We start from the raw sequence: 13935 nt of genomic DNA, 5'->3' as shown, positions 1-13935 counted from the left end.
AAATTTCCAATTTATAGATGGATAGCTTTTGGAGATACATGCAACTGTATCCCATAGAATGGATGTAAGTACATAGTGAGAAGCATTATTATCTAGATCTTTATCAAAGAAAGACAATACTAAATAATTATGTCTGTGTCTATTGATGCTCATAAAGTGGAGGTTTCTACCCATCACAAACACTGCCCATATGTTATCACCCACTATTGTGTTCCACTTTTTCACATTTTAAGATTGAGTTGAATTGAGAGTTCAAACAAGAAAAATGATCTATTTTAGTTATTAAATGATAATACAAGTATATTTTATTTATAGATAATATCAATACAATCAACTTTATATTTTCAGCTAAAACTCTTATACAATCAATTTCAAGCTTTCAACTTCAAGATTAAAGAATAATATACTTTTCTAATCATTTAGTAATTTATATTGTTATATAATTAGATATTGATACATTTGTAATCAAATTAAAGCAATTTCTCAATATCTCATCAATTACTACAATTTGAATAATTATTGAATTCTTTAATGCTAAAATCTAATACAAAAGGAGCAAACTTTTCAACCATAAAAAAGTACGTGAACTAATTAAATACGCTTAACTAGCACTTGCACTTTTGAAGGGTGCAAGGGGTGCGCTAATAGTGTCACTAAATGTTGACATGGGAAGTTTGCTAATAATATTTTTTATATGTAGTAGAACATTGGAAAGATAGTTTTAAAATCTTTATTATTTTGTCTTCCTTGCTAACCATTGAATACACCCTATTAAACTATTCTTTCATCAAGGTTTGTCCTATCTTTTCAATAATTTATTGTCTATGCAACTTTGTCAGTATCTTTGCACCTTTTTTCATCTATAATAAACTTTATAAAATCTTAGTCATTATGGCATGTACTTTGATTATCTTCCTCCAAATACATGGGTGCTACACGAGTATTGACATTATTATTAATGAAGTACAAACTATTGTAGTGGTCTCCCTCATGATATGAGACATGAACTGTGTGTGTGTTTCTGAGCTATCAATATTGTAGATTTCAGATACTTGGCCCTTCAAATGGTGCACATGAATGTTAGTTTGAGTCACCATGGAGGCTGCAAAGATATCACAATGATCTACCCAAGTTCCATCTTCTGCCATTTTTTCATAGTATTCTTCAAAATTCATGTCATCTTTATGAGAAAAGAAAGGCTCAAAGCCTGAATGATTCTCCATTATGTACTCCACTACCATAGTACGATACTTTAAGCGTTTCTCTTGGTCACCTTCAAGTTGATTTGCTAGGGCTCTAAAGAAACAATTTACATCTGGTAGCATTTGCATTGTTCTTATCTGCAATCCATTATTTTGAGCCTTTGTCTCTTCTTGGCTCTCCTCCTCACTTTCTGCTTCATCCAACATGACATTTAATTGAGATTGTTTGTCTTCTTCTTTGATGGGCATGTCTAACTAAGAAAGAGATAGTTCTAGTTATAGATTTCTATAACATATAATTCAAATAGATAATGAAATTTATAATTCAACTTTACATATAAGTCTTAAGAGTTTTATTTTAAAAGAGTATAATGTCACGTTCAACTATTTTATAATGGTCTTAACCTTTTTCGAAATTATCATATGTATTCATGTGAGATCCTAGAAAATATGTAGACGACCAATTGTAGAATCCATTTATATGAAACCCTACATAATACAGATTAAATGAATTCAAGTTTATGAACATCTATAGAAGGCAATACCTCTAAAGGTGTACAAAACAAATAGTTACGGTTAGAAGTGATGGGAGAGCCAAAGTTGAGGCTAATACATTTTTGGTAAGATGTGAGAATCAAATACTAAGTTAATATGTCTTCTATATATAGAACCACTCAGATGTCCTTGGCATAGTGTGAGGAGAATGCAATTGCATGTCTAATACATCTTGACACAATTCTACTTGAGGTAGTGATAGATACAATTTATGAGCTCTGTCGTGTTCACATGCATGTTCAGTAAACTAAGACATTATTGGATTCATGGTCTTAACCTTTGCCTAAATTATCAAATGTATTCATGTGTGATCCTAGAAAATATATAGACAACCAATTGTAGAATCCATTTATATGCAACCCTAAATAATACAAATTAAATGAATCAAAGTTTATGAACATGTACAGAAGACAATAAGACAAATAGTTAAGGTTAGAAGTGATTGGAGAGCTAAAGTCGAGGCTAATACATCTTTGGTAAGATGCAAGAATCTAGTACTAATATGTCTTCTATATATAGAACCACTTAGATGTCCTTGACATAGTATGAGGAGAATGCAATCGCATGTCTAGTATATCTTGACACGATTCTACTTGAGGCAATGACATATACAATTTATGAGCTCTATCATGTTCACATGCATGTTTAATAAACTAAGACATTGTTGGATTCATGTACTTGTCACGAGATCTTACCATTTACAATGCCTATAGTTTTATTTTATAATTCTCCTTCAATTGTTATTTTTTGAAACCATTTGTCCTTAGTATCAAATATGCTAAGAAGATCACCACTAACTCTATGACTGGCCTTTAGAGTGGTTGGTTTTCCATTTTTATTTTCAAAAAATATTTGTCTTCCTTAAAATCTTATAAAAACATGAAGAGGGCCATTGCATTACATAAAATCATTCCCAAGTAAGAAGTTAAAAATAAAGGGATGAAACTAAAATAAAATGGGAGATTAATTAAATAATTTAGTTATATTATATTTTATCATGATTAAACAAATAAATGATAATATCACCTTATTTAGATTTCAAGATATTAATGATTATGAAAGAATTATTTTTTATTTTTAATAAAATAATTATTAAATTGTTTTTTATGTAATTATATCAAAATTCTAATTAGAAGTAGATATTGCATCATTAAAGTTGCTAAATTGTTTTAGTTTCAATTTTTTTCAAAATTAACTATAGATAATTATTTTTATTAATTTAAAATACAATTAACATAAATGAATAATAATTATATGTTTACTTGAAAAACTATAACAATAATAGTATACTATATAAAATATAAAATTTATATTTCAATGCAATCCATCACACTTAACGACACATCCCCACCAAGCCCTTATTGACTCAGATCCCCAAGCTCCAAAATTTGAGAGCCCATCAAACAAAACCAGTTAAAATTAAAAGACCAAGCTATGAACCAAAAATTTGTTGTAGGGTTAAGGTTGATGCATATGAGAGTGTTAGTGCTAAGGATGCATAAGGAAGATGAGCATAGAAGGGTACCTTTAAAGTATGTAGTCACAATTTGCACAAGCATTGGTTTCAAGATACCTCCAAAGAAGCATGGTCAAGTGATGCAAGAATGAGAACTTGTTGGACAAATGTATTATAATGGGCATGGTATTTCGTAGACTATAAAAAAGGGAAGATTAAAATATTTGAATTAAAGAATATATAAAGTTTGCAATATATATTTTTTAAAAAAAATGTTTCATACTTTTCTAAATTCTTTAAAAAATAATAATTAATTTCATATATAGTTAAATTGTTACCTACTTTAGAAAATCATAAATCATCTTAGTAATGTACACATATATTTAATAAAAACAATATAATATATATTCCTCTCCCTCTATCAATATTGCTATGATTTTCAAACTTTACACCTATAATATAATTTTAATTAAGAAAAATTAAATTCTATCAAAATCTTATATTAACCCTACTACTCAGCTTGAAACAACTCTCATTTTGAAAACAATGTGCAACGAGAATCATCACTCAATAATGTGGAAACCCTAATTTTTTTCAATTTAATGAGATGAATTGAATTGAAATCTTCAAATAAGTGGAATCCTTTACATTTTGGGTATCAAATAAAATAACATTTACCCTCCCCACCCCTTCTCTCTTCGTCAATGTTTAGTAATGATCTAGAGAGCATAGATATTAAGGTATAATTTAAAAAATATGGTAAAAAAAAAAAAAAATTGTGGTCATTCTTATTACTCTGACAAAGAGATTCAACAATAAATACTTGTTCCTGATGTCACTCTTTGACTACCTCTCTATCTCATGATTTGTTCTTCCTCGATATCTAGAACTATCTACTTCTCCTTTCTACCTCTCCTAAACACTTACTCCTAACATCACTCTCTCACTACATCTCTCTCCATCTCATGTTTTGTTCTTCACCAATAACTATAATCATCTACTTCTCATCCCTTTTTACCACTCTTTTTTCTCACTTTTACGTGTTCACTTATCATATATATTATATCCTTTATATTGGCAACTGAGTTTATTATCAATTTGGGCCTAGTCAATACCTCTTGGAATGCTAACTCAATTTCAATGTTAGTTTTGTTATTAACTTTTGTAGTAGTATAATTTATTAAGAACAACAACAATTGTTAAAGTTCAAAATGATGAAAATTTATAATATTTTATTTGATTATTCCACACTACTATAAGTATTTTATACATAATTTGACAACATTAATTTTCATAAAAATATAATATCATTTGATAATAGATCAAAACATATAATATAATCTATAATTTTTATACTAATTTTTTCTACACAATAATGATTCTATCTTTGGACAACCAAATTAAATTTCTATATCAAAATTACCATGAATGCATGATTGTATTTTGCAAAAATATCTACTAGTACAATTGTAACTACCTCTCACGAAATTTCTCCATCCTTTATGCTTTGGTGATGTCCATAACCTACTCCCATTTGAAAAAGGTTAGGAAGGAGTCCAATTTAAATATGTCAATTGCATTTTATTGCAAAGCCTCAAATATCAATTTAATCACATATTTCTTTAAGGCATTCTACCAAACAATTTACATGCTTTTTCGGTGACTCCACATTTGGCACATCGTGTAACCCTAACATGTAGTTGAAAAATTTTCAGAGATATTGCGTATATATACTTACCATTTTTTACATGCAGTTTCTACATATACATGAAGTAGGGTAGTTTTTATTATTATAGGTAAACGGCTGAAGCTCCTTCTATTATATTAATATTAATTAAAATAATTACAAGAGTTTCTCTATTCCGACAAGCACTGGTAGGAAAAAATGGAGCAAGAAAACCTCTAGTCTAGCCTAGGACCGAAGTCCTATATTATACATAAATAAAAGGGGCATACCTCAGTAGAAGTTAATCAAAAATTTCATGATAATTTGCGAGCAGTTGTGCTTTGTAACTTTGAACTTTATAATCCACTAGAGCTCCAAATAATGCAGTCTTGGATTAAAATTATCATCTTGATTACTACAAGACATCACAAACTAACCACCAAATCGAGTTAAAAGTTAGAGTAAAATCAAAACCATCACATTAATATGGAGGGCTAGAGCATTAGAAAACCCAAAAGTAACAAAAAAAGATACTCTTCATTAAGAACGATCAAATTAGAGGAAACAAATCACTCTGGTTATTATATTCTAAGGAGTTGAATTTAAATAGAATGATACTTAAAAATGAGAGGTGACAGAATTATTTAGAAGAATATAACAATAGATAAATCTAAGTATAAATTTAATAATAATGATGACCTTATATCGATCTAAATTCAAGTTTTAAAGGATAGATTAAAAGATGTTTGATTGTGCCAAGTATTGCTTTGAAAATAGAACAAGGGACATGCATGAAACAAGTACAAAGCTGAAAGGAATAAACCAAGAGAGTAAATGCATGTTGAAAACTCAGAGGACACCCAAGCCAATCTGTAGATAATAAAGTAAGATATTAACAAGGAAGAATAGTATAATGTATTGCATATTGTGACATTTACAGAGGAACTTGATAATATAAAGGATAGGGGAAATATAGGTGCTAACGACTAAAAAAATACTTTAAAATGCAGCCTTACATCATACATATACTATGATTAATACAACTGCTAAAGGGAAAAAGCAGCCAAACTAAATTAAGTAAACTTAACCGAAACACAGAGAACTATACCCTATACGAAATTGGGTCTGATCTATATATCAAAATTGACCCAGTACTACTATTATTATTAATTCTGTCTAATAAAAACCATAATGACTTTTGAAGCTTTGTGGAGGTTTTTGGCCTTTGAACCTAGCAGAAATTCGTAGGAAATCCTTCCTCTGCTGGATTTATCATAGTTTGGGAGGAAAAATTCCACCGCTTTCAAGTTCAAGAGGTCCACATCTGGATGGATGTATGCATCAAAGGCCCGCAAGTAATTCAAAAGCCAATCTCTATTAGGATCCTATATGATTCCTCTCCATCTCAGCAAGAAATGTATGCTTGCTTCCATCCTCGACCATTGTCTAAAAAAGAGAATGTTGTCTCTCATGACCAAACATGGATGCCTAGGGCTTTTGGCTAGTTCAGGACTACCCAATTCATGTTCCATATAAGCTTTGGGCAAGGGGATTCTTAGCTTATCATCAATGTTGGCTACAACTATCTCTAGCCCTAATAGCCAACATGGGTTGAACATATTGTAGCTAAGCCTAATAATATCCCATTTCTCAATCCCCACCCTGGCAAGGCAACCTACCCTTTGCCCCAGGATGTCACTATTATTTCTCCATAAATAATTGTAATTGAAGACCCCTTCTCCTAGTACTCTACTGACTGCAATGCAGCTCATGTCATCTATCAACCTAAAAATCCTATTCCACCTTTTCTTGTTTAACTGGGCTGCAAAAAGCCATAGTATGAGTATGATACAAACAAATGTTACTATCCATGGGGAGGCTGTATGACAGACCCGAGATATATAGTATGAGGTATAAACTTCAAATCAAAATCTGCTTAATAATAGAAATTGGGGAGGAGAGTCTAGAACCAATAATTAAGACACCATCACCCAGAAGGGTTTGATAATAACACTCGGTCTCATTATTAAGCGGATACTTAAGGCACGGGAGAAAGATATGCATCAAAAACTGGTATGAGGCCCAATTCAATCATAGATAGGAAAAACATGATACCGTAAGATAGTTGGGGGTGAGAATTTAAAAGGCAATTTAATAAAATTATCCTGGTTTGCTTTGATTAAATAATAACTAATTTGCTCCATCTATATCTTTTTTTGCTAAGCTATATGCTTCAATGTTATCTTCTTTGTAGATATGTGAGAATCTTACCTCTTCAAATTTTGCTAATAGTTTTAGAATTGTTTCTAGTCTAGAGTTTATGATCCAGTTAGGCGTTCCCCCTTGTCTAAGAGCATTTAATATTATCTATGAGTCTCCTTTGATTATAATCTTTTTAATGCTAAGGTTAATATAGATTTTTAGACATTCTTCTACTACTTCTAGTTCTGCCATGTTATCAGTCGTTATGTCTAGCGGCTTTGCCCTTTTTGCTAGCCAGTTTCCTATTTCATCCCTAATTATACATCTTATTCCTGCCTTGCTTGGGTTACCTCTAGAGGCTCCATTGAAATTTAGTTTTTTCCATCCACTCGGCAGGGGTTCCCATTTACATTCTTTACTGGCTATATTATTTTTCTTCTTACATGTGAGGGGAGGATTAATGAGGTGAGGCCATAGTTTTTTAATCTCTGCATCCCATTCTGTGAATGATCCTTCTTCTTTTGGTCTTTTCCTTAAGTCACTATTCATAACTTTTGTGATAGCGACTTCAATTTTCGTGTAGATAGCTTGAGAGTTAAGTTCTTGATCTTGAAAAATACATCTATTTATTTCTTTCCAAATTTCCCAGGTTAAGATAGCTGGAGTGATGTTCCATAGTTTCCCATATACTTTATTGGTTGGTTCTATTGGCCAACCAATTAATTGATCTTGTCAATTACTTGCTAGGGGGGCTGTCCATATGAGTTTGCTTTTGAGCCACCTCCAACATTCCTGTGTGTATTTACAAAGGTATAGGAGATGTTCTGCAAATTTTGCACTTTCTTTACAGAGAGTGCATCTTAAAGGACCTTCGAATCCCTTTTTTTGGATTCTATCTACTGTTAGGATTCTCTTTTGGATGGCCACCCATAGGAATATACCTTCTTTAGGAAGCCTAGCTGAGTCTCAACATAGATTAATTAGGAGGGTATTAACTTCCCATCTTTTAGAATTTGTGATTTGTCTATACTCTTCTTTGACTTTATAAATCCCATCCTTTGAAGCTGCCCAGATCAATCTATCTTCTCTGTTTTTAACTGAAATTAGACGATTTTTAAGGATGTTTTCTAAAATCTCTTGGTCTGCCTAGTCAAACCCATAGGTAGTAAGAGATTTCAATTTCTAGCACATTTCTAACTCAAAGTGAATTACTTGTATATAATCTTTCACTTTTGAACCCCAATTAGACTTTAGATGAGTTTTGGCTTCTAGGGTAACTTCTGAGAGATCTATAAGGGGGGTGCCCATTCCATGAATCTTCCTAGAACATTATTTCATCACCTCTTCCAATGTCCCATGTTAGATATTTTGTTATCAAATGCTGACAATTTACTAAGAAGTTCCAAGCTACAAAGCCCTTGGGGGCTTTATGGTTCTGAATAAAGAGGTACTGTTTGATGAATTAAGGTATTTGTTATATAGGATTCTAACCTATTTGTTGTCTCGTTCTTGATATATTCTCCAAACTTGTTTAGCTCTTAATGCTTCATTTTGCCATTCTAGATTTTTGATTCCTAGACCCCCTACTTCTTTGGGTTTGCATATTTTATCCCAACTGATTAGAGTTGCCTTCTTTTTAACCTCTAATCCATTCCAAAAGAAATCTCGTAATTTCTTTACAATTTTTTGGTTTATATTCTTAGGTAATTGTGAGCATGAGAGTTGATAGGTGAATATAGTTGATAAAATGACTTTATTTTTTGTTGTTTTCCCAGCCTTAGTCAACCATCTTCCCTTCCGTGTCTCAATCTGGTTATCAATTTTTCCTAGGATTTGATCCCATCCTAGATTGGTCTTGCTACCTTTGTCCAGGAATATTCCTAGATATTTAAATGGTAAGGTGCTCTTTTTAAACTCTAATTTGTTGCAAATGTGATCTTCTCTTTCCATTGGTGTATTTAAGAAGAAGATTTTTTATTTTTTCTGCATTAATTTGTTGACCCGAGGCTTTAGTATATGTTTCTAGAATATTTTGCATGTGTTCAGCCTCATTCATGGTGCTGGTTCTTGCTAAGATTATGTCATCAACAAATTGTTGATGCGTCGTGTTTTCCACATTATTGGTTACTTTTACTCCTATAATTTTGTTGTGAAGTTGTGCTGATTTGATAGCTCTTCCAAAGGATTTTTCCATAATGATAAAGAGGAACGGGGAGATAGGGTCTCCTTGTTGGATCCCCCTTGATATACTAAAGAAGCCCTCTAGAGTACCATTGATGAGTAGGGAAATTTTCGGGGTGGATATTGTAATCACCTAAAAATGGTCATCTAGACTATTAGCCCCCTTCTCAGCATTTTGGCTAAATTAATTTAATCATTTACCTAGACCAAATTGCTAATAATCAATTTATTTGGTTGTAACCTATAGTTTGACTATGCTATCCTAAGTTCATTATTTGATTAAAAGAACATGTCCCCTTTTAATTAAATAAAAGACCCCATTCTTCTAACCCACTTAAAGTGCACACATAAAGTCTTTTTTCTATTTTGCAATTAAAAGAAAAGGCTTTGTGACTTTTGTCTTATATGACAAGTCAACTTATATTCTATTGGTTGATTTGTGTGTGCACATGGATCACTCCTCTTTTCAAATTCCATCGTTGATCATCCACCATCTTCATCTTGATCTCTACCGTCCATACATCTTTAAAAGGGAGAGAGCTTTCCCCCTCAATCAATCCTCATTTGAATATTGTTATGCTACAGGTTTTCTAACAGGTTTCTTTGGAGCTTTGTGGAGAACTTCTATTTCTTGTCTACATTCTCTCATCCATGGCATCATGGCATTCTAGCTTAGCTTAGCTTTCATTTTTACATGTAGCTTAATCTCACATAGCTTAATATTTGGATTGTAACACTCTCATCCATACTTAGAATAGCTGCACTTTTCATATTCATTCTAGGTTAATCTTTAGTTGCATTGCATTCTTGAGGAACTCCTTGGGACATTTGCATTCTTGCATCTTGTCTTTGGAACCTCCCATTGCATGGTTTACTAGCAAGAAGAGTATCTCTAAGGCTCATCTGAGAGTCTTCTTATTTTTGAAATATACTCTCTTGTACTCCATGGATAGGGAGCTCTAAGCCGGCATCTAAGCATTCCAAACTCATGGAATCGTTTGGATAGAAGGGTTTAGAGTGTGACACTTTTGAGTGTACATTTTTGGCGCCCACCGTGGGGCTTGAATCAAGTTTCTAGCTCTATTTGCTTTTATTTTTCATCTCTGGTTTTTTACAGCAGCATATTGGATCTAATCAAATGCTTTTGTAGAATTATCACTTTGGTTTTAAGGCCAACCCATAAGTAAATTGGTTTGAAGGCCAAAAACTTAGTTGGTTTAAAGATTTGATCATATCTTTTAAACCGCTTAGAGTTTGGTTCTAAAATTTTTTTTGCAGGTTGGGTATATGCTCAAAATGTCTCAGTCTGATTTTCAGAGCATTTTGACATGATTTTCGGAAGTTATGATTTTTTTTTACTTTTTCATAAAAAGCCTTTTCTGATCGCAAATCAGTGCATTTTTTCGAAAAACTTACATTTTCAGAAAGGGTTTTCAATTATAATGGGGGTTCTTTCTTTGTGTTTTGAATTTTGAGGTCGTATTAAAGATCAAAAACTCGATTTGATAAATTTGGCCTGTTTTGACAAAATCAATCTCTAGAGCGCAAATGAAGAAATTTTTTTAAATTTCTTGCATTTTTAGAAAGCTCTCTGATTTTTAATAGGGGTCTCTTCTTTTCATTTTTATTTTTGAATACAAAATCATAGCAATCAAGTCCAATCTTGTTGACTAGGTCAAAACCAAAGAGTAAAAATGAGAGCATTTGTGATTAACTTGCACTTTCTTTGCATGTACTTGGTTGGAAGATAAATTAAATTTTTGAGGCAACTCACCACTTTTTATTGCAGATTTTTAGGTTATTTCACACTAACTTTTGGTGCTAACAAGTTGTGATTACAGGTTGCCATCCTTATGAAAAGAAAATTTGAAACATTGCACAAAAAGAATGCATGTCAAAGCTTCAAATGCGCAAGGGCTACTAACATTGTTTGTAGGGCTGCCCAAAGCATAAAAATCCAAATTTTTTTGCTTTTTTGTTTTCATGTGAGGCATTGACTAATTGTTCATTTTTCATAGGCACATAAAACTTGTGATTGGAGTCTTTTGGTAATAGGAGAGTATGCTCTTCACCCTTGTGGTGAATCAGAAATCTTGACTTGCCATTTGGTTTCAAAAGCAAGGGGTAACTAAATCTTCTTGGCATGTTTGGGAGAAAATGATTGGAATAAGAGAGTATGCTCTTCACCCTTGTGGTGAATCAGAAATCTTGACTTCCGAAAGTTGATCCACTTTGTATAGTTAAGATCCTTTAGAGGGCCTGCTCTCGAACAACCTGAGAGGAACGACCCAAGTGGGGACAAGCCGATTACCTGGCTCTTCCAACCCACTATAAACTCAAGGCTACCAAGGACACAAAACTTTGGTAGACATAGTGTTTGTCTTCGCCTAGTGTGATTGCTTATGGGATTTCGACCATAGGGAGATCACTAGGCAAGAATGCTTAAGGTACTCTTGTGATCGCGAGATCGGTTACTCATCGCAAGGTGAGGTGTCCCGTGATTGGGAGCAAGAGGAACACTATGAACGGATGCCCTATCTAAACACCCTAAGTTAGTAACTACCCTTTTTAGCCGCTCAACTTCTTGGTGCAAGGATTGATCCTAGTGGACTACCCGGATCACCCCAAGATTTACACTCACCATATGTGTTCCCTTGGTTATGCTTATGGCATTTCCATGACAAAGCCAATATCTCTTGTGGGCAACCACTTGGTGTTAGGCAAAGGAGCATCAAGCGTGGGCCAAGTTGTTGAGTAATGAACCATGACTTCTAGGTAGATATTGCTTGATGTGTTCTCGAATGTGGTATACTTGTGAAAATCTTTTGAACATACACATGACGATAATTCTAGGGAATTCTTTTGAGACGTCACATATGCTTGTATCATGCAAGGTTGCTTTGTCCCTTGCTTGATTGTTTGAAGAATACTCCATGTGTCATTATCTTGCTTGGAAAGAAATTGTTTTTGAACATCAAACTTGCTATGCTATCAATTATTGTCAAACTTTGTCAACCAAGTCTTAACATTTTTTCTTGTGTTGCTTGCTAAGGGGAGTCTCATCATTTGACTTCGATCTGCTATGTCTCTAGTGCTTGAACATGTTTAAAGTGACTCTTTGGTCTTGGTGCTCTTGGTCTTTCTATCTTCATGGTCTATGCATGCTTGCTAGTTATCCTTTTGCTAAAATGGTTACCTTGATTTCTTGACTACACTCTTGGGTTGGGAAAGTTGTTCACTTGTCACCCTGCTTGCTCTATTTATTTGGCTATTTGGGCATCTTTCCTAGCTATTGACTTGAGTCATTCATGTCGTAAGTTTCTTGGACATATTGTTTGACAAGTCACTTTAATCTTTCTCTACTATCTTGGCAAGTGAACACTCTACCTCCTATACTTTCAACATCAAGTTATCTTCTAGGCTCTTTTATGCTTGGCTTTGCATCTAAAACTATGGGATCTAAACCTTGTGCTACCAAACTTCAACTGAATCTAGATGATCATGATATCCTTCATGTCACTAAAGAGTTTCAAGATCTATATGCACAATACAAAGAACTAGAAGAGACAAATGATCTTTCTTACCTTCATCTCTCTAAGCGCATGATAGAAATGAAGTCTAAACTTGAGAAAAGGTTGGAGGAGAAGATTGCATCATTACATGAATCTTCCTTAAGGTCTTTACATGCATGTGAGTCACCTTCTTTGAGGTCATCCTCTTCTTCTAGGTCTACATGCTCTACTTCAAGACATCAAATGTCTTCATCTTCTAGATCTAAAGACCTTTGTAGAGAACAATCACTTGAGCCTATGACAAAATTTCATGATGGACCTATCTTTGATGAAGATAATGATGAAGACATGAATGCATTTTATTCACTTGAGAAACAACCAAAGGACTCTAGACATACTTTTGAGAGAAATTTTACTCCCTTGGGGAATTCTTATGATGACATTTTGAGAACACTTCTTGACACCAAGCTCATCATGTTGCCTAAGTCTAGCTCATATGGAAACCCATTCTTGGATACCTATTGTGCCTATCATCAATCTAATGACCATGCTACTTCTGATTGTATAGAGCTGAAACATAAAATCCAAGATCTCATTGATGATGAGATTATTGATCTTGGAACCTCTAGTGACTCATGTGTTGAGGATACTTCTCTTGAGCAAGATCATATTAATGAACCTATGTCTAGTGATGGTTTCCTTGATACCTCCACTTCTTCCAACACTTGTGCATCTCCCAAAACTTCAAATCTTTCCAACATGCCTCCATCAAATAAAGAACCTAATGCTTTCCACGTTGACTATGTGTATCCTCAAGGGCTATCTCTAAAAGAAACTCAAGCTAACCTTCACTTGGCTGCAAACCTTTTCCGTGCTACTAATCCTAAACATCCTCAACCTTCATGCACTACTATGCCTAATCCAAGCACTACTCCATTCGCTCTTCATTCTCCCTTGTCCTTAGAAGTGGCTCCATGTCAAGAGGACTCTCAAAAAGAAAAAGCTATAAATGTCAAGAAAGATCAAGATCAAGCACCCTTTCATCTTCAAAATTTCACCCCTTCATATCCTATGTCTTTTCCATACCCCAAGTATGATGAAGATACCACTTCCATTATCTCCCTTGAGCTTACTGAAAATTATGAGAAAATTTCTCTTCAT

Source organism: Cupressus sempervirens, chromosome 1 (genome assembly GCF_028749045.1).
Source record: "Cupressus sempervirens isolate cs-2001-9-10 chromosome 1, ASM2874904v1, whole genome shotgun sequence".
Classification (NCBI taxonomy): domain Eukaryota; kingdom Viridiplantae; phylum Streptophyta; class Pinopsida; order Cupressales; family Cupressaceae; genus Cupressus; species Cupressus sempervirens.
This window is presented reverse-complemented; position numbering follows the sequence as displayed.